The 23,660-nt window shown below is 31.7% G+C and overlaps 1 protein-coding gene across 2 annotated transcripts in view; it reads right to left on the bottom strand.

Annotated features, from left to right (window-relative positions):
• LOC118193453 (uncharacterized) overlaps window positions 1-23,660 on the bottom strand; it is a 917,076-nt gene that overhangs the window by 416,297 nt on the left and 477,119 nt on the right. Inside the window, exon 4 of one of the 2 annotated variants that reach the window (XM_085817668.1) lies at window positions 11,752-11,875. The exons of the other annotated variant lie outside the window; for it this stretch is intronic. The gene's annotated coding sequence lies outside the window, so the exon portion shown is untranslated. The remainder of the gene's footprint in view (window positions 1-11,751; window positions 11,876-23,660) is intronic. 2 annotated transcript variants of the gene reach the window in all.

The following is a 23,660-nucleotide window of genomic DNA, read 5'->3' as shown; positions in this document are numbered from 1 at the left end:
ATTCCAAAAAAGTTCTTTTGAACTAATTCAGGGCTGTCTGTTAAAAAATAAATTTGTTGCTTACGTTTTGCACACTAGTGTATATATCTAAGTTATCATAATGTGATAAACTGTGCGTGCATGTGAATTCAAAAAATAAAAACAATGAATGCTAATAAGTAATCATATCAATTACATATCAATTACACAAGAATCTCTGCAGCAATATGGCAATAAAGTAGAAGCTAGTATGCAGGAGTAATACTTATTGATTTATGGTACATTTATGGTAAATCTTTCCCAGTTTTCCTGTTGCCTCTATAGTTACGTATTTCTAATAAAAACTGCAAATGTGACACGACCTTTAGCATGTAAAAAATATAATTTTATCAGAAATAAACGGGAAAATTCCCATTTAAACCACAAGCAAGTTTTACGTCAAAACATGTCTTAAGGCAAACAAATTCAAAGTTACGCTGACGTCATATTATTCTAAAGTTTGAATACTTCGTTCGTGTTTATAAAAAACTACATTGTGAGAGTAGGGTGCTGCGATAAATTATGATGATTCTAATAAGAGATATTTTGAAGATTTAAGATATTTTCTAAGATTTAAAACTTTTCTGAGACTCTGAAGACATGATATATTCTAAACAGAAAACTAAATGTCTGTAATTAATTGTACAGCAAAATATTTTCTTGAATTCAGAGAAAAATTTAAATATCAGAATGTAAAAGGGATGTATTAGGTATAAGACAGCATAATATCATATTATTTATAGTTATGCGATTCGGCACAAAGGAAACATTCTTTTATTTGTCTCTTTAAAAAACACCTGAGAAAATAGAATACAATGAGGAAAAATGTCCAATGTGAGTCCAAAGTGCTAAAACAGGTAAGGCATAGCAAAATTTGTGAACATATTCTCTTGTGAAAAGCAACAGTATTTCAAAATTATAATTAATTCTTAATATAAGCGACAATAGCGATAAATGTAAAGAGACAAAAAATATTTTTAAAATACTTTGCGGCAACTAAAAATAATATGATTTCAAATTTGCTATGTGTAACTTTTGCTTTTCGTGTGATAAAATTTTTGAGCTATTTTTAAACTTGAGTCACTTTATTTCGTAAGTTGCATCTATCAATAACGCATTATTTGGCTTTTATTCCAAAGCAGTTAAATTATTAAGATTCTTCTGGTACCATGATTATTATGGTATTATGGTATTATTATGCTATACTCTGCCACTTCAACGGGGAATATATCTAGTAGTTTCACAAGAAGTCTTGCCAGAATTACTGAACCTTGTTATTTTGTTACATTAAAACATGTATGATGTTCCCACACGATGGAGTACATCGTGGATATGATGAATGCTTTGAATGCAATATTTTCAGAACAGTAGATTGATTGGAGTGCTTCTGTCAACTTTCCGGAATAACAGCTCGATTTCTGCTGTCAGAGCGTTTCCTTAGGGAGCTCCTTGAGGATCAATGATAGCCCCATCAATTCCATTGAGGATCTTGTTGTTAAGATCTCTACTGTTACTGTTGGAGAAATGTCCTATGTTATGAAGGTAGGAAGCCTGCATCAGTCGCTTTTTTAGTACATTCTGCAATTTTTTCAATAAAGTTTGTTCTAAAATTTGTTGAATTTTTTCCTTCTCATGCGTCATATTGTTTGCTAATCCCTATCGCTTTCCTTCTCATGCGTTACGCATATGAATTGTATGTTCGTGATGCTCATTCTCCTCTTCAAGTTTTTTTTTCCCTAGAGTTTTGGGTAGCTTTATATTTATTTCATCCATGAAGAGAACATATTCAGGAATTCCAGAAATTCCATTCAATGACCATAATCCGAATCAGAATAAACAATAAGAGCAAATTTGTTTGAAATCTCAACAGCTAAACGGCTAATATGAACCTGAGGATGACTTTTAAATAACGTCTGCTAGAAATGTACTTGGCTGAAAATTTTAAATCTTTTAGGACGTTTTCTGATACACAAACAGTGAATAAGTTGAAGAGACTTGCTGCAGAAAATTATCACAGTTATACGGCACAAAACTCTTAATTCTTAAGTTTAGAAAGATTCTTAAGTTTAGATATTTTTTAAGGACCGGAAGAAATTACAGTAATTTAGAAACATAAAATATATGTTTTAACTTTTCACTTATCACATCGATAGGTATTTAACTGTATTTGTTTGCCATTAACCTGTTTCCAACGATCAGTATTTTACTGTGTTTTATATTTTACATTTTATTTCGCGTATAGCCTAATTTTTCACCCTTCAATGTCATTGTTTTTTAAAAAACTGTGTTGAACTTTTTCTTGGAGCCACAGCTCCTGGTAACCTTTTAGCGAGCTAACTACAATTTCCTTAATTTTGCAGCATATTGCGCAAACAATTTTTAGACCAAATTGGTCTTTTTATATAGTACTTACTAACAAGCTTTTTAATTTATATATATATGTATGTATACTCAGTCTGTTACTCAGCTCATTGAGCTCAGTTTTTTTATTCTTACATGTTGGTAAATTGTGTTTTTTTTTTTTTTTTTTCGCTTTAAAATAAGTAATTGTGTTGTTCTTATCTTTTGGCTAAGGTTTTCATGCCTTTAGTTAACTTCCACGCAATAGCTGTGGAATTATAAAAAATTTAAAAGTTGTTTAAGTGCTTCTAAGCCTAAAGTTTTTACCATAGAATCCATATTTGTTTACATTTGAAACTTAGCAGAATAGTCAATTTGTTGCCAACCTGGAGAAACTAAACTTCGTAACGATAAAGATAACGTCTTCTTTTATTACTGCGAATTAAATCATGCTTACTCCATTCTGAAATTATCATTTAAGTTCTTAAATTATCACATGTATTAACTCTGCATAGCGTACTCAACAAATTCAGTCAGTTTTAAACGCTTTTAGTGTGTTTTGACGAGCGAGACCAAAAGTAAACTTTAAAATTTTTGCACCGAAAAATCTGCCTTTTTTGCCCGCTGGCCGAATTGCTTGTTTTTGGGTAGAAACTCTAATTTAATTGTAAAATTGTTCTTTAAATTGTTTTAACTGTATTTATGTTCTATACTTTTCTATGTTTTAAATTTTTAATAAAGGTATTTTGAAGTTTTACATATTTGTGCATTGTCGCGTAGTGAGAACTGACTTAATTGAATGAGAACTATATCTCTAATGAAATTCGAGGTAATCAGTTTAAACGAAATTCAGGAAAAAATGTGTATAATTCAACATCCCGTACCAGGAAGTTATGTGGTGTATACACCAGATTTTTTAATTCCGGCTTCACGCTAATAGAACGATGCAATTCTATAAAATATAACGTATTTAATTTCATCTTTTAGTTTGCAGACAATTATTCAGGTTAATATCCTGGATTCATGTTTCATAACTTTGTTATTTACGCTTTTGGAGGCCTCCTTCACAAAAATATTATTCCTGTAGGTACCTTCACAAAAACATTATTCTTGTGGATAATCTTCCTGTATATTATTGATGCCTTAATTTAAAATGTTCCTTCCTGCACATTATTAATGTCTTAAACCTTTTCCTTTTCATCCTCCAGCTGCATTACATTTTACGAAAGCATAATAAAACATATTACCCAAATATTTTTTTCTTTGTTGATATTTTATGCTAACTTTGAATTTATTGCTCTGTGCAGAACGTTTTTTTAAATTTTTAATTTGGGAAAACGCTGTGGTTTAACGTATCCTCAGCAATATATAAATTTAAATAACAATGTTCGAATAAATAAATTTTGAATATTTCAACGCATATGAAATTTTAATATTTGTAATTATTAATGAATTCTATTATGGAATATTATTTCTATTTTACAGTTTAATGAAGTCTTACATATATGTATTTAAATAAATGTCTCCATTTAGGTAGCTTAAAAATATTTTAAACGGTAACAAAAATAGCGTACTTAGTGATGTTAGTCTAGAAGAAACATACACTTTATAACAAAAAAATCGACGCACCAAGAAGAAATTATCCAATTTCTTTGAAATTTCGTATGTTTAAATTCTTTGACCAAATATGCAAAAGATTAAAATTTGGTAGCCAAAGAATGAATAGTCACACATAAATTTTACTGTAAGTTTAATTTAAAGTAGTACGGGATGTTATGGATTTGTAACAATTCTAAATTACATTTTTATATGTCATTTTGCATAATTATTATGATGAAAGTCAGTTTTTCCTCATTGAGAAACGATATATAGTATGAATCATACAGAATTATACGCTAACGCTCTAATGCTTTATTTAAAAACTGCTTTGCTACCGAAAAGCCCTTTTCTCATTGAAGGGGGAATATGTAAGCTATAAATATGAAATAAAATTACTAATTTTAATTTAGCAATCGTCCTTTTATTTCCTCATTCTGATTTCACTCCGTCCCCTTCTTGTCCTAAAAATCCTAACATGGGAATCTAAATTGCGTCATTTAAAAATTCATCCGCACCATCATAGATTAAAATTTGAACAAAAAAAACAACTCAATAAATATTGCTGTGTTAAATATGCACTTACATCCCCACTTTTCTCTCGTTGCGCAACAGGTGCCGCTCATCTCTCCACTTCGTCTACTGTCTGAAGATGTGACGCGTTATGTAAAATTGTGTGGGTGCTTTTCACACCCAAAGTGATGTGTTATTGCGAAGAATGTCCAGAAATAACTTAAAGAGTTGCTTTTGGCCAAGTATGTCTGTGACTGTCCTCTTACGCAGCTGTTTTTTAATCTCACGATATCTACAGAATGTAATACAAGTATGCATGTGTATAAAAAAATATGATCATGTATGAATTTATTTTACACATTGAAACATATAAAGCATAGGAAAATACAACTGCAAGATTGTCTTAAAAATTCATATTTCGCCTTATAAAATGCGATAAAAAGGTTTTTCCAAAGTTTCTTTCTGTGAGAAAATAGTTGTTTGAATATTTTAAGTCCTATAATAAATCTAATGCCTCATTAACAAGAAATATACGAAACTTTATGCATATAAGAGTAAATTTTTCTTTTCGTTGGAATCCAGTTACTGACCTACCTGCATTAATGGAGCTTCAAGTAACGGTCTGTTCTGGACACCTTCTTTATGGCTAATGCAACAAATGCCTTCACAAAATCATTCACTATTTGGAATGATTATTGATATCAATTTGTTTAGTAAATGATTGAATCTAGTAATACATACAACTAGTGAAAAGGGTACATTTTCCTTCTTATTTACGATTTATTTATATATATTTTGTATATTTTCTTTATTATTTGACAGTAATCATTGGAAGTAATTACTTTATATGATAATTAATTGAATTCTGCAGCTACTGGACTTAATTTGTAACATACACACTTTTTTCCATTTCACCCCAGCTACAGTTTTAGTATTATTATTTTAAATTTTCAGTTTTTATACTATTTTTCATTTTTAGTTTTTAGTGATATTAGTCCCTAATGGGCTATTGTTCTCGAAACGGCATTTTTCGTTGAATCACTATAAACGGCGTATCAACTTTTAGATTGTTGCTACCAAATACTATCGCCCTGCCTTATATTTACAGCAATTAAATAATAAAGAATCTGCATTAATGTGTGCATGTTTCTTGCAATTTGAAAAACAACGCTGCCTAGAGCTATCAAATTTTGAATAACGTAGTCCTCCATCCGAGCTAGGGGAAGTGGAAGCCTTAATATTAAATTTCAAATTTTATTATCTGTTGCAGATTTTGTAAAACGTTAAGGAAGTTTTGATTAACGAACTCAACGATTTCAAAGCGAGTAGTGGTAACCTTGTGCGAAAAAATAGATTTTTATCTATAATGCGCAAAATTTACTATCGGAAATTCTAAAGATATGCTGTTTTGAAATAGTTTGTCTTTTTGATGTTGAATCGAATTTTATGTAATATAAAGCGCCAAGAACATAATATATATTAAATAAAGTAAGAACCCAAACCGTTAATAATAAAAAAGAAAAAAAATTTATTTTGTGAACCTATCTTATTTAAGAAACCTGAACATTGATATGATGAACTGAGAAGAGACTGAGAAATGCAGAAAAGTGGGCTAACACTTAACGCTGCATTAGGAATTTTAAACGTATACTGCATGCTATTGTGCTCTTAAAATCTTTGTGATTTTACTGTTATTGTTTACTATCCAATTCTGAATAATGTAATCCTACAATGGAACATGGGCACTTGGAAGCCCGAATTTGGAATTTGTTTTATTACCTATTTAAAGTTTCGTAAAAGTTTAACGAATTTTTTTATTAACAAACTCAATCATTTCGAAGCGAGCAATGGCAACACTGTACGGGAAAGAAACATTTTTATCTTCAGCGCATGAGGCTGTGTATCGCAAATTCTAAAGGTATGCTGTTTTTAAATATTTTTTGACTGTTGAATTGGATTTTGTGTGTTTTAAGTGCGAAGAACAAGATATTTAATCAATAAAGGTAACACACAAAGCGTTAGAAAATGCCTTTTTGGGCGTAATATAAAATCTGAAAGCCTTCAGATTTTTTTTTGACTTTGTCTTTCTTATTTCTTTAGCATTTATTTCCTTATTTTTATTTTTGCTTTATTCATTTAAATTATTTTTCTTTTGTGGATTGTATCTGGGAGGTTAATCCGTTTAAACGAATCATTTAATTTCAAGATCCTTGAAATTTCGCTTTTCTTTCAGCTAAAAATACACGCTTTCAATAATTTCAACAATAACTTAATCTGAATATTTAGCAATATTGCAATAATCTGATCTGCCTATGAAATATCCTGTTTGGCCCAATACAGAAGTGCAGCGCTTCATTGCAAAACGGACGACAGTCTGCCAGATGAATTGTAATGGCTCTCAGTCATGAGAAGCGATGGGCGGCCACTGGAATCCCCCTCCCGAATGCATCAAAGGATACTTCTAACTTCGATATGTCTTATGAGCTTCCCCAGGGAAGAGGCACTCATCGACCGTCGAGAGTATGACTGTATCTGCTTGGAGGGAAGCGTTCACACATGCACGCTCTAGCGAACTGGCCGATGAGTGTGATCTGTCCGACGCAGGCTCTGAATCCTTGCGCTTCTGGGTTTCTCTGTTTGGGATGTGCGTGTGTATCTTCTCTTTCAACGAGTTGCTGCAGTCCATCACAACGCATCACTCTTGCTTGCTCACTCGGTCGGGCGGCTTTCTGATGAAACTTCTACTGAAGATAAATATTAATTCTCGTATGACTGCGGATGACATTTCTACAGAAATAATAGCATCTGTTTTATGCCATTTACCCTTATACATTCGCTGTTCTGGTAATGTCCATTGAGAAAGCAGTATATTTCTTTAACTAATACTATTTACAGCAATAATTCTTTAGCTATAACTAATAAATATCTTCAGATTTTACGCCCTAGATATATATCGTAGTTCTAATATATTGAGATGGAATATAAACAGTGGAAACGCACAATTCTTCAGTTCTTGGAAGACAACTTTTGCAATATTATGCATTCAGTTTAAGTATTGTCTTTCTTATTCCTTTTAGATTACAATAAGACCAATAATATTCCCTTAATGCTTTGTATTTTAAGTTATTACTTTAAAACGCTATTTTATTAACGATTCCACTACATTTCAGATCGCATTAAATGTAACCAGGGTTTTGAATTTCATATTAAGTAATAAATATCTAGTTTCCATTTTGTTTCACTGTCGTACCTTTTTGTTTGGTTTTCGGCTATCAATGGCCAATTACATCATACCTCCGAACATTGGTAAGTTTTCCAAATTTCGGCGTACATAGGTTCAACATATTAATTATATGAGATTTAGGTTAACACGACACTCTGAACAACGAATTTTATCTCATTCATTTGCACTTTGGCAGCTGTGGAAGATGGTTCCGGTAGTTAAAACATCGAAACTAGTCCTGGAAAATTTCCAAATATAACGCTGATTTTTGTTGTTTGACTTCTAAATTAATTATATGATACTTTTGTGGTTTTTCCAGTGTAATATAAATATGAGCAATTTTACTGGATAAAGGCTTTCAAAAAGCATCGCTAGCATAGACAGATAATCCTATATTAAAATTAACTGACTAATTCTCAAATCTGATTGTGTGCGATACCTACGCTTAAGAATAATTTTCGCTGATTTATTTTCAGTCTGATTCAAAAATTTTTATTGTATCATCAGTGTTTTTCGCATCCTATGATATTTTTATGATCAGATTTAAAATTATATTGCACTATGTGTATGCAGATATATAAAATCTATGTCTGCCTCTCTCTATGTATACATGTAAAGCAAGATTCCATAATTACCTAAATTATTACACACGCAGACTGAAATGAAAGTGAAGCCAATTATAGAAAACGAAGCAAAAATAATAATTAATATTTTTTATAAATATTTTTTAAACATGCATGCCAAAAACAATTGTACTTTTTAAAAATTCAAGTAATTTTGGATAATAGAATACACCAAGAAACCAATGTCTCACGCTGAGAACAATAAATAATAAAAATAAATCCAGTTCAAACATGCTCAAATCCTAAAATAAATGAAATAAATCAAGAAAACATTCAACTGTAAATTTAATAATAGCATTCGAAAATCAAGAACCAAAGTTTAAAATAATCTAAACGCAATTTAGGGTTAGAATGTATTAGGTTTTGTTATTTAGATTCGTGCGCATGTATGCATATATGTATATACACCGCTCAAAGTTAGTTTAGTCATATAAAGATTTTTCACCTGCCTTGATTCTTATGCAAAATTTAAGAGGTCTAAGAGTGAAAAGAAAATGTGACACTTTAACAAGGAAAATAGCCAAGGTCATCGATCTGTTATGGGCACTGTGTTGCGTAAGAAATTTATTTGCTTTAAGTTTTCAACTTCGTCCATAGTTGTTATTCCAAAAGTTAAAATATCATAGAGAGAAATGAATCATCAAATTGGTTTCGACGTCAAGAAAGAAAATTGTGCTGGGAGCTCAATTACATTTGGATCACATTCAGTGCTCAGATTTCATAGAAAAATAAAGAAAAGTGTGAAAAGCACAATAATTTAGTATTTGTTTGAAATACTTTGAATTTTCACGGGTAATTTTAGCGTTATTTCATAATTTATTTTTAATGCTTTTAATTATGCTTTTATATGCTTAAATTGAGAAATGTATTGATTTTTAAGAAAATTGTAAAGGCATACAAACAAGTTCACAAACACCTTAAAAATGTCCTATCAAAAATCAGAAATTGTTTGCTTCGTTAGCTAAAAATACATTTAGCATGTCCTGTATTTATTCCAACAACAACGTATCTTCCGGTTGATAAATATTTTACGTTTTTTTAAATGATGCAGTGAGAAAGTTATTTCTAACAAATACAAGTTAACTATATTTCCAAATTTTTTAAAGGATCATTTTGTAACCGCGTGCTGTTGTTGAGGGCTGAAATGTATTAAAAGAAAAAGTTTTAAATTCAGATAATATTTTATTTGATAATTTTGTTTCGGCTACATATAATAATTTCAAAGACATACGTCAGAAATTAAAATTAGGTTCTGCATTACTTTAAGTAAAACAATTCGTATTTGTCTTTAGCACAGGTTTTGCCAGAGCAATATCACATGTATGTGATATTGCGATATTGCTCTGGCAATATCACATGTATGTGATATTGCTCTGTGATACTGTATGTGATATTGCGATATTGCTCTGGCAATATCACATGTATGTAATATTGCTCTGGCAAAACCTGTGCTAAAGACAAATACGAATTGTTTTACTTAAAGTAATGCAGAACCTAATTTTAATTTCTGACGTATGTCTTTGAAATTATTATATGTAGCCGAAACAAAATTATCAAATAAAAAATTATCTGAATTTAGAGCAATATCACATACATGTGATATTGCTCTGGCAAAACCTGTGCTCCGTAAAGGAAAAAAAAATAATTTTTACATTCAGTGTGGCGGGCACTTGGCTATTCAGCATTGGCTTCTTATAAGGGCAGAAGTGATAGCCATTTTATTGTGGAATCACCTAAAGGGCGTTCAACCTAGCCTCCTAATATGGGACGGTTAGTTACAACCATGCCTTCTCCATGATTCGAACCCGGGGCCCTGGGTACCGCAGTAGGCTCCTCTCTACTGTACCGCCTGGGCGGCCATTTGGAAATCTAAGCTCTCTCCAAAAATGAAATTCAAAAATGGATTCCATTCTCTCCAAAAATGGACTTCCCTAGCAAAAAAGTTATTTCTAACTTCAGTTTCAGCTCAAAAGCCAGAATTATTAGTAATGTGCCCTAGGCAGGATCCTCATCCATATTTTATGTATCCAAGATACACCATTTCAGGACCTAGTTTTCCCAAGTTCTTATTTGGCTCAAGATCTGGTCTGGAAAAATCTTCAGCCATCACCAATGGGAATCCCGTTTCAGATTATCTAGCATTGATCAAACTTCACCTAAAAATGACAATATTTAAAATTAAACATTAAGAAAGGGAATAATATTTTTCCTGCTATTAAAGATACAGGTAGCCAGGTTAATGTAATTATTTCAAATACTTTAAATACTGATAAATCCGAAACTCTCGAAAATGAAACTTCAAGAAATAACCGTTTTTATCTGTAGATCTTCCTGTAACTAAATTGATTAAACTGTCATTCAAAAGTGGAAGAGTAAGTTAAGATGTGGTGTATGATAACGTAAATTCTCATTTAATGTATTTATTATTGTCCAGATCTTGCGTTTCTTTGTTTAAATTTGAATTTAATTTTAATGATTATGAGATATATCAATTCCAAAGGCTCATAAGCAAAGGTATAAAATTAGATAATCCTTTTAAGAAAAATTCTTATGTTTAGTTGAAAATATTAAAAATGAAACGAACTATTCCTAAATTAAAGTTAGTAGTTTTTTCCAATAAACAGAATCAAACAGAAATTATATATATATATATATATATATATATATATATACGTGAATATTTGATAATAATGAATGGAAAAATTCACTAATTCTGGAAATACTGTACTCATTATGACATACTGAGTAAATTACATGCAGCTACTAATCCAGATGCCTTCAAGCAAGGGTGTCAAGTGTTTGATATAGATCCAGACGGATCAATATGATACTGAGAAGTGTCAGTTTCTAGTCAAGGACCGAATGGATACGTAAATTTAAAATGAATAATATGGGCTAGTATTTAAATTATAACTATAAATATTATATTATTTTTAAAATTAATTTGACGGTAAAATCTGTAATTATTTATACTACCTATGAAATAGAAAATAAAGTCATTAATTTTATTTCCTGCCTGTTATAAGGAAAAAAATAACTGAAAACAATTCAACTATAAGGGGGCTTATCCGAATGAAACCTCTCATTGCGAAAATTGGTGATCAATATTATAATTTATATTGGAGTTTTCTTTCTTTAGTTTATTTTACAGTGAGTATGGAATGTTTGCAGTGGAATTAATGATTTCTTTTTGAAGTAATTTTTTAGTATTTTTCCAAATTTTGAGATAAATGATTTATTTAATTCGTTATTTCGAAGCAGTAAAGTTGTGGCCAAACTACGTTATTGACGTAAGAATGGCTATTGTTCGATTTACATTAAATTCGTTATATCCAATTCAGAGAATTTATTATTTTCTGTACTACCGATAAATATTAAATTATCTTAGAGTTATAAAATTAGAACATATTTTACTGAAATTATTTGTAAATCACTTACGTGGAAGTGAATTATTATCTTCAAACTTTTCCAAAAGTAATTATAGAGTAGGATGTTTTTGGTTGTAACTCCATTTGTAATTATTGCATTATAGCTCCAGCACCAGCATTTTCAGCTACAGGTTCTAAAAGAAATTTAAACAATATTCATTAGAATATAAAACCTTTGGATTTATTTCTTCGTTATCGAATGTGGAATTATTCCCATCTTTTGATTTAAAATCATGTAATAGTATAAAATTTTAATCATGTAAATAGTGTAATGTAATAGGTATTTGTAAATAAATAGTCACTGAGATTTAAATTGAATTGTGATTCGAGTTTGAATTGGATCTCTCCAAAAACAGAGCCGTTGGCATTTGGAATGTTTGGATTCGAACCGACTTCATACTTATGAAAGTATATGGATTCGTTTAAAAAAACTGAAAGAAACACACACACACATCAACTAACCATAGAGTAATTTACGAAAGCGGGCTTCGAAGCTGATAGTGGGCAAGGATTACATTTCTCCCAATAGAGGAAAATAAGAATAATCATATACGTTGCCACTAAAGCCCGAAATCCGTTGAACTCCGTTAACGTGCAGAATCAAGCGTTATCCGCACTTTACATAGGGGATGTGCAGATTAACGGCTTTCGTATCGTGAAAGTTCAAAATCTTGCTTTTCTCATTTTCCTTCCCTACTCCTTTCCCCTCTTCCTCCACTTTGAGTTTGGTTTCTCTAAACGATCGCCAAGTTTGGAGAACTTTGGCGATAAAAACTAGACAATGAAGTTGGTAAACCAATTGATTTAATTCACTATACTACTAAGAAATTCAAATGCAAATAAACAACCGCCACTTACACTTTTAAATTTTTGATTGGGCCGGGTTTCCAAAAATGTGACTGCAAATCTAAATTTACCATAAACAAGTGTGCTTGTGGCAGAAAAAAAATTGCTATGTAATTCAACGTGTCACCAGTCTTTAGATTGTACTAATAAGTAAGCATAATTTTATCATATGATTCTATAAATGCATTTCCTTAATTGTAACAATAATTTTAACCTACTTTACTTTGTATTATAATTTACTTAGATGCTTTGTATTATTTCATTTAGTAATTGAGGGCTGATTCTATCAAATAATTTGTTGATCGTTTCATTGTATTAACCTGAGTTTTTAGATATAAAAAATAAATAAATAACATTATGCTAATTTCGTTAATTATAATAATATTTAAACCGTTTTATTTTTGTATTAATCTTTTTAATTTATTGATGGTTGATTCTATCAATTAATTTAGTGATTGTTTGATTGTTATTAGCTTGATTGTTTAGTTATCGATAGATAAATAAATATCATTATGTTAATTTAAGCTTACAGAAACGTTGTTCTTGTTCTAGGAAAGATCTTATTTTCACTTTAACTAATGCTAATTGGTAATTTGCAGATTAACGAGTGTCTAGTAGTTGTCGTTCAGATTATCTAGGTAGTCTGCAGATTAGGTGTAGCCATATAGGTTGCAGACTAGGTAATTTGGTAAATGAAACAATGTTTCATTTACCAAATACTGCTAATATCTAGATATTAGCAGTTATCTCTATTTGTACAAGACATCCTTAATTCCGCAATTAGAGAAATAATTGAAACTAAAATGAAAGACTTTGGTCTTTTAAAATAATAACTACTGAGCACGATTATTCTGCGAAGGCGAGATGGAGTGCTATAAAAATGTCTGAAGTTTCAGAAAAACTCTAGTATCAGAGCTCATATATAATAAGCTCCCCATTTAACTTGCTAATTCTTCTTTTGCTTGTTCTTCTATTCTTCTAGCTTATATAAAATATTTTAGAAAATTTTAGTTTAATTTCATAATACATATTTTTAATGAATTTTTATTTGCAAACTGTTTTTTAATGATTCAGATATATTGACAATGTTCCGACAGCTGGAGGAACATTTAAATTAGTACGATGTCCTGTTTCCTAATATAACAGTAGTAGCAACAGATGGCGCACCAGTGATCGTAGCCCTTTTTTCTCATCTTTAGCTATCTTTTCTAAGAAGCTCCGGTGCACATTTTTATTCACTATTTGTTGCACGAAAACCCTTTGATGGCAAAATCTCTCAGTAAAGAACTCCATGGCATTCTAAAGGTATACTTTAAATTTCGTAATCAAATTAGAGCCTATGCTCTTAAAAATGGTTTTAAAAATATGGGGCTTATGAAATAATGCTTAAATAATCAAACTAATTATATTTAATTCTAAAGTAAGAGGTAGAAATATACAAAGACGTGTTCCATTCAGCTGTAGAGTTTCTCACAGATGTTATTTGGTTTCACAGCGATGAAATGAAGAGAAATGAAAACAATACTTTTTATTTAGCTGATTTATTTGGAAAATTTAATTAAGTTCTGGTGTTTATACAAGGCAAAACTGTCGCTATTATTCAAGCTTGGACAGTTGTGTAAAGCTGCTATGTTAAATTACGTATCTTGAAAATTTTCCTTATAACGAGACGTTTTTAAATGGTTTTCAAAATTAGAGCAACTGGATATTTGTAAACGTAAGCAAAGAATTTTCAAAAACTGAGTAATCATTTTGAACTGCGTTTTGGGAATATAGAAAACATTTCCAGATTTTGTTAGAGCATCAGTTTCAACAGAAATATAAAACATCAAACAACATAACATAAAACAGTCCATTTCTAAAATGAACAATGGAAATTGTTCGTTACAATTTCACTTTAAAACAGCCCTTTAGTAAGCATGTCCATTCAGTGGTACGCCATGATAATACGTTGTTTACTTCAACACAATTTTTTGCTGATGCATTTAGTATGCCATCGTGAGTGAGGCAGAAAATTTTGTCTTACCATTTCGTCAAACAAAAACAATTGAAATAGAATCGCTGGTAATGGCTCTTTGAGGTGTTTTTATATATCCATATGAGATTATCAACAACATTTATTAATTGAATGAAACGATAAATTGCATTGTCTAATATAACGAATATACTAATTAGTTAAGTATTTACCTTTATAAATAAAATACTACTGTGGTAGACTGCAGATACACATATGTATTTCTTGCATTATTTTACTTTACTAGATTATTTATCATCCACGTTAGTTGGGAAGTGTTGCCATTGCACGTGATATAAAATTTTGTTTTATCTTTTACATAATGAGACTTGACTTCCAGAATGTTGTCATTCAATGTTGCATAAGATTTCTAAAATATTAAATCAATTTATTTCAGATTACCTAATTATAGTAATAATTAGGAAAACATTTAAATTATAATAGATTCAAACGATTATTTGATGGGTACTGCAGCATATTTGTAGTTAATAAAAGATATGTCTAACGTTTATACTTCATACCTGATACAGTAATATTTTGAACTGTTTTCCGCACGGCATATTTCTTATGCAATTATTCTGCCCTTTCCGACAAAAAAGTTCGCTATTTTCTTTCTGTTATTTTTTTTTCTAACATTCGTTTTCATCTGCTACTATTTCTCCATCCCATAGTAAAATCTGTTTCCAAAAGATGCTTAATCTTTTGTGTAAGGATAGAGTCACTATATTTTTGTAAACAAATGGCGGCCCCTCAGTCGACTTCGGCTTGGCCACTTTATTGTGGTCAAAAGTGGTGGTCACTTTATTGTGGAAGCACCCAATAGGTGGGCCACCTGTGCCTCCTATGAGGGGACCGGCAGTAACAAGCACACGTTCTTCGGGATTCGAACCCAGGCTGTTTGGCCTTGTAGTTGGCTCTTCTAATCACCATACTGCCTAGGTTGCAGAGTCACTATATAAAAGTAAGGATTTATTTATACATACATGATTGGTAAAGAAAACCGGCAAGTGAAGACATTATTGCCCTGTTATATGCAATCAAATGATTAGCTAGTTCTTATTAAATAATATAACATCTAGCATTGTTTTGTGTAGCACATACACAATTTCATTATTTGGAGATTTCTTTCTGAACTTTCCTAGCCGCTGATAAGTACTCTTCTGAATATGATTCTAGCTGAACTCTATCTGAAGGATTTAATTCAGTTAGTTACTTATGAGATAATACTTAATTATTAGCAAGCTAAAAGAGGGAAGGTCTTCTTGAAGACTGTCAGGAAACCCATAATCCATTCCCGATTAACCGGAGACGGATTAATGGGATTGTGAGTTAACCAGATTATTGTGAGAACCAGAGATGAGTTAACCAGAGATGGGATTGTGACTTAAATTTGTTTAATGCAGAACGATAGAAAAGGTACTATAAAAAAGCCATCAGCGTAAAACGAAACTGTCAATGGGAAATACGAACAAAAGGTAATGAACTGGAAATAACAGAAGATATAACAAAATATCTCTGCCAGATAAGCATTGCCAAAAATTAAAAACTTCTAATCAAACTTTTTACACGAATTTGAACTTAATGTATCGTTAACCTCTCTCAGTTTCTTCTAAACATTGCTTTTAGATGTTATTTTTAACATTTTTTTATTTATAATTATGTTTATTCTTTCGTTGTTTACACTGGGGCTTGGGTTTGCTTGGAATAATGGTATAATTTAATTTATCAAATGTTAGTATTTTCCGGTTTAAGCTGCTTAAATATACAAAAAATTTGTTAATAGTATATTTCTGTTAATTTAGTTTTCTATAGATACTCATGCTTCTTTCCTGTGCTGTGTTTAATATTTCTGGATGATTCAGAGATGCAGTGGACGTATTCACTCCAATTAATTGGGAGTTAACTGTAGGTTACATTTTCGTTACTCATGAGTAAAACCAGGAAAACCCCTCAAAAAAAAACTAATCCTTTGATTAGGCAAAATCCGAACCACATACGAGAGTTTACTGATTTAATAATTAATTTTCTCCTTCCTCGCCGCATGCCTACAGGGTAAAATCAAGCATGTCTATCTAGAAGGTGAGAGGCCCAGAGCTCAAATCTTGGCGAATAATTTTTCATGTGTCCCGCTCTGGCGTAAACATAACCGATTCCAAAGATTTAAACAGATAAATGAAGTGTAATTATATTCATGACCAGACATATTTGTAGTTAATTAAACCTTAGAACTATCACAAAACAAAATTTTGAAACGTTTTCGTATTTCTTTAAAAATTTAGTAAGCGTTCCTTGTAGCTAGCTCGTTTCGTTTTAGGAACTAAACTCTAGATAAAATTACCAGCATTTATCCGGTTCACAGTACTAATATACTACTGGATGACTAAAACACTTGATAAAAATTAGCTGTTCTTTAAATTTGAAAGAAAAGGAACAAAATTTGAAAGAATTTGACTGGAATACTTAAACATGTGATTGCAAGAAATTATCTAAAAGCATTCAAAAATATTTTCATTTTGAATTATCTAAAAGCATTCAAAAATATTTTCATTTTGAATATTTGCCTTACGAGAAATAATTCTAACAGAATTATTTCTCGTAAGGCAAAATATTCGTCATCTAATGATTCGCGATGTTTTCTAGTACCTCATTTTCTGTCCGATAAATAATCTCACGAAACATTTTTCATAATAATGGTATTGCTATTACATTTACTAGTATTATGCTATGTATTTTAAAGCAAAGAAAGCTGTATTGTATTCATTTGATTTCAATAAAAATCTCATTCTATTTCACAGGATATTTTTGCAAAGTAATGAATACATCTTTTCAATTTTTCGTGCTTGTTGTGATAGCAGCTTTAGATATTCGTATAAATATTTGCTTTTTTAAAGTAAGTAAAAGATGGATAAGAATATATAATAAGCATAAGATAGCTTAAATATATATAAAAAAAATTTTATTATAAAAGCCTTATTCTTGAGTGTGCATATATTTCTTATTATCTCTGGATTAAATTACTTCAAACAGCTTGGTTAGGTTTATTTGATTAGGGCAAAGCACTCTAAGGGTATCTGCCCTGGAAAATGGATGCTTTCGTGAAGGAGTTTTAAGGGAAACTGAGTCTTATATACGTTAAACATGGAGAAAACCAAGAAGGCGACTATGCAGACAACCCTTTCGCTGGGATTTGAAGCTAGGGACCGAAATATAAGTGCTCAGCGATTTTTACGCTTGGCCGCTGGTGGCCAAATATTTTAAATAAGCATTTAGCATTATAAAACTGTAAGATTCATTTTAAGTTTTATGTTAATTCCCTTTCCTACCAATCCTCGTTACATTTCCTTACCAGAATGCAAATTTCCAGCACGTGGGATATTAAAATTAAGTAGAGAGTAGGAAGTATTTAAAGAAATGTTTTGGAGGGTGAAAAATAGAGCGTGTTGGGCCTGCTTGAAGACCACGTTGCTAATCTGATTCTCTAGCGTTTAAAATTCTGCGGCATTAAGTTGTGCTTGCTAGGCGTTAAGTTGACTTCGATTAGAGCCAACTTGCACGCTAGTTAATCTGTGAAGCCGTTAGGCTAGATTTCAATTTCACTAATTTTACGTTTATCCGTTATCTTTGATTTAAAGCCAAAAGTGCTGGTTTCGTTAAGCGCGAGTTAGTGCCATCTGTTAAACATTATTTGTATTAATGAAAGTGTCCTTTATGCCCTTTACCTGTCTGTGTGGTTCTTACAAGACACAGTGGTAATTCACAGATTGCCTTGCAGAATTTTGATCTAGTGTATACTCTCTAAGACCAGACTCTACAAAACAAATGGCATGTCCCGAAAACGGGATTATCTGAATAGTATGCATTTTTATACAGTGTGGCAGCATTTATAGTTAATCATTATTCATAAAAACTGCATTTGACAGAAAATAAAATACTTAGAATAGTAGGTGACTCTTTATTATAGATGACAATAATTATTTATACATATGAAACTTGCATTTTCAACACAGATAGCTTTAGTGAACTGGTCTGGTACTTTTTTTTTCCTTTCTAGAAAGTTTTCTCTAAATACTTTCCCATACGTTTTTTGTTCGATTTAATCTGAGATACTGAAATCCTGAACTATAAATCATAAGTACATTCTTTCCCCAACTTTACAACTTTCACCATTTATTACGAACAATTGATCCACTAAAAATATAGCATGTCAGAAATCGCTAGTTTCCACATCATTAGAAAGAGGGATAAAGTGAAGCATTTCGCGTAGGCCTTTAAAGCTTATATTCTCTTTTCAGAGATATTAAAGAATAACACGAATTATGCGTTAAAATATCATGTAACTAAATTAATGAAAAATTACTTATAAATAAATTTTAATTATAAAATTTTTTATTGCACAATCGAGCCCGTAACATTTCAAGGCTTTTACAAACTTAATCTTTAATTTGAAATTTTGCAAGTTAAAATTTATATATTTTTTTTTTCTAGCGGAAAGACTGATATTTCTAAAGATTAGGAAATCTAATGGCAAACTAGACATTTAATACAGTCTTAGGTCTAGGCATTAAAATATTTGTGGCAATTTAATTTCCGAGAGAAAAAAAGAGAAGTAAAACTTTTTCTTTTTGTACTTTTTCATTTTATCGTGAGTTTAAATATTTACATAGTTCAATAATTAAACAGAAATACTTGAGTCGCACAATCAAAGGTACGAAAGACAAGCTTTTTTAATTTGAACATAAATATCATCCTGAACTTCAAATGATTGAAATATCATAATTAATATCACGATTATTTACATACAGTATTTTTTCCGTTTCTATTTCTGTAACCATCTACATCTGAGACAATTTATTAAAATGTCCTAAATGGAATAATGAAACTCATAAGACATTTATTAGTTTGTATATCTGCTGGAGAAAAATAACCGTAAACCTTAGAAAAATAATCGTAACTTCCAGTAATATTTACTTCTTAATGCTTAGAGTTCATATTATCTTGCGTAATTTTTAATGTCGAAAAAAAATTTTCCATCATATTAATTTCATATGATTAAAATGCAATGTTTCATTTTAAAATTCAACTGACAGCTTGTTCTTTTTGACCTATTCTTACGCTCCTCCGCTGGTTTTCTGCTGAACTTATTCAAGACATACACACATGCACTGAAGGTGTTCAAAATAATGAAAATTTTGTAATCCAGGTGTTCATATTCCAGTAGAGGGCTACGTTATTCAGAATTTGATAGCTCTAGGTATCGTCGTTTTCCACAATGCGAGAAACATGCATACATTCATGCAAATTCTTCATTATTCAATTTCTTTAAATGTAATACAGGGCAATAATATTTGGTGGCAAAATTTCAAAAAGTGATTCGCCTTTCATAGTAAAAGCCACAATATTCTGTTTTTGAGACTAACAGCACCCCCTGGGCTACCGCCCCTTTGGGTTAATAAAACAAAATTATTGTTGTATGAATGGATTAAGTAATCCTCTTCAAGAACGGGTGCAAAACATATGCAAAAGAAATATATTCAATTCAAATATAAAACTAAGCAAAAATACAAGTTCAGATTAGTTCAGTTATAAAGTAATTCTCCCGTCATTTTAGCATGCCTTCGTGGTGTAGTGGTCAGCACGCTCGACGCGTATTTGAAAGGTCCGTGGTTCGAATCCCGGCGAGGACATTACTCATTTTTCTTCTTTCATGCTTCGAAGTAACGTAATACAAATAATCTGTATCTCTATGCAGGTTTACTGCATAAATATTGTCAGAGGCACCAGTTCTTTCATCTTCAAGCTGTAAATGCATTTTGCTCCTTGGCAGAATACAGAATTGATATTTTAGGCTAAAGAGGTGCTTTCGAGTAGGCCTACTCTTTTCCAAGTCATTGCCATATACTGGGAAGTTTCAGAGCATCACCATTTCGAAGAAACTCATTTTCTTATCTTCATTTCGTAGTAATACATTTGCTGCTAAGAGTTTAAAAATCACTTAATTAAAGTTTCATATATCTAGAATTTGTATATTTTCAAATTCTATATAAAATTTGTTATGGTGATTCTAGCAAATTTCACCATCATCAACTATTTTCATTTGGTGGATAAAGACTTTCAGACTTTTGATTTTAAACCGTCTGGTATCGATTTTCCATCTCATCTGAGACCTTATTAGCAGTTTTGTTTATGGCTTCTTCTTTGGAATATTTTAGATTTCCTGTCTGTTTTTTTTCCTGTTTAGAAGATGCTTTGAAGCTTTTGATTTAGCAAACTCTTAGGAAACATTCATTCATTTCTATACAAAATTGCATGTTATCCATCACAATATAATCCTTTTTTGCCGCCCAGACGGTATAGCGGTCAGGGAAGCTTGACTGCGATACCAAAGGGCCCGGGTTCGAATCCCAGAGAAGGCATGGATGTAAAACTGCCTGTCCCTTCATAGGAGGTAACGGTGGCCGCCTATTAGGTGCCTCCATAATAAAATGGTCACCGTTTCTGTCCTTAGGAGTGTCCAATGCCGTTATAGGCAAGTGCCTGCCATTTGACAAAAAAAAAAAAAAAAAAAAAAAAAAAACTTTTTTTTCATCTTTTCTCAGATTGCATCTGCAATTCTAGCGAAGTACATTGCGCTTTATGTAGAATTGAGAATTAAGAGAGGCCTCCTGAGTGTGTAAACTAAATCTGGTGTATATTCTGCTAGCTAGAGCTAGATTTGCATCTATAAGTCTTTCGTCTTTATTATGATTCTTAAGTTCAGAATATTATTACATTTATATTATTTTAGCTTTCGGCACTCTTTTAATTTTAGATAAATGGATAGGAAAATATTTTAAGTTCAAAGAGATACACAATTTAGAAACTCCATTTTCTCCGAAGCTATCATTTTAAACCAAAACACTCCATACATGTTTTGTCCAACTGGAGAGGAACTACTGCTACATACAGCACTACTGCATATGGTTGTCTTTTACTGTGGAATGTCCTTGAATCTGATTTTGTGATATGTGGTAAGATTAACGATATATGTGAAAGTGACTGGTTAATCCATATCCATTCTCATTGCCATTTCATTTGCTGAAAAACCACTCGAGAAAAATATTTATAATTGTTACAGTACTACTTTAAAATTTCAGATGTCATACTCGCGAATTATTATCTTTTACTTAGTACTGTAGAGACATTAGAGTTTTGATATTAAAGAAGTGAAAAATGTGTGGGGCCCTCGCCGGGCTTCGAATCCTGGAACTCTCGAATACGCATCGAGTATGTTTAGAGGGACACGACGAACGCATGAGAGAAGTAGGGAGAAATTACCTTATATATTCTTCCTTTTGAAGGGCGACTGGGAATTAGAAGGGCCCAGTCGCCAAACCCTGGTGATGTTCAAACATTGTGCACCACCTTTGGGTTCGGGCACCATTTGTAGAGCCATTTGGTTACTTTGAAGCAAGAGATGTGAAAAATGTACAATGCCCTTGCCTGGACTCAAAATATAGATCTCTGGATACACATCGAGTGTGTGTTCGAGTAACATTACGAAGGCATGCGAAAAAGATAGAGAAAATACTTTATAGTATATCGGGTGATTCTAAATTGGTTTTGCAGATTAACCCTCTTGCTGTAGTTTTTTTTTATCAAAATAAAAGTTTTTGTAAAAGAGTTCTTTTTTTCTCAGTACAGAATTAGCTCATAAAAATGGTTGTCGAAAGGTTTAAACTGAAGAATAATCATATAAAAGAAAAATTTTGAAAATTAATCTTGGTTAAATTATGATTTATTTTATAAATTTTAATGGTAAAACGTATATACTAATAAAAATACGTAAAATATTTATAAAACATTTATTAGAAATGAAGTGTAATATGATAAACTTCGGAACAACGCTCGAGGCATCCTATCTCGCCATCTTTGTACCAAATACGCGTTCCTTTCAGAATTTTTTTGCCAGTTTCAGTTCTTTTTTCAGAAACAAACAGCACAATGCCTACGAGTTTCTTTCTTGATGGAATTGGGGGATATATATCTAGCAAAATGTCGATCAGTTAGTCTCATGCTATTGAGAGTTGAACTACAGACATCTTTGAGCTTTGAAAAGAGAACGCAAAATGGTGCAAAATGTATTTGTATATTTCGCAAAAATATGGACAACTAATGCCATCTGTAAACCCAGATCTGAATAAATAATTAAACATCACAGAAAAGCTGAAATGAAACCATGAATGAAAGAGCGGGTTGTAGAGTTAAATAAACAAAAAATATGCATCCCCGGCGGAAATCGCGGGGTTGAGCAAACTTTGCTACTTCTGTGTTGCCCGTCGAAATCGCGGGATATGCAGCGAGAGAGTTAAGAGGGGAGATAGTACTCATCCAGATGAGCAATAATTACCATAGAACATAGAGTCGCACTCCACTCTGAGAGGCACAAAAGAGGAATATTAGAATTCCAAACTGAACTTACAACAATGTGTCGGGAGAGCGAATGAACGAGACCAAAAGTTGCACAATCAATTTAGTGAAAAACTCACAGAGAGTGCACAAAACGGATAAAACCATAAACTCGGCGAGTGTTAATTCGAGCTGAGACTTTGATGGCAAGCACTCAAATGTACTTCTTCGGTCGGCAAGGTCTCAACCTCGCAAATGATTGCAACTGGTTAATTATTTAATCAAGGGCTGAATGTTATCAACTAACTCCAACTTCCGCTGTATGCCGAAATTAGCATGAAAAGTTCATGCTATGTTCGGGCTGTCAGAACTTTGTGTCCCATAGAAGGGCGCTTCAAGCAGAATAAGGGCAGCACAGTAAGTTCAGTAGAACAGGATAGAAGTTGGTGAAGGAAGGAAAAACAGCTGCCTCAATACTTTATATCAAGGTATAAGATTTCCCCCTAATATATAACTGTCCCTAATAATTTAGATAATTAACTTGTTGCAATCGTTTGCGAGGTTGAGACCTTGCCAACCAGTCAATGCGCATTTTACTGTTTGCCATCAAAATCTGAACTCGAATTAACACTCGAAAGCCAGGTTTTCAGTATTATCCGTTTTGTGCACTCTTT

Source organism: Stegodyphus dumicola, chromosome 5, assembly GCF_044657685.1.
Source record: "Stegodyphus dumicola isolate Sdum_Otavi_A_Nest chromosome 5, ASM4465768v1".
Taxonomy (NCBI): domain Eukaryota; kingdom Metazoa; phylum Arthropoda; class Arachnida; order Araneae; family Eresidae; genus Stegodyphus; species Stegodyphus dumicola.
The sequence above is the reverse complement of the archived record's forward strand: the minus strand, read 5'-3'. Positions and strand labels throughout refer to the sequence as shown.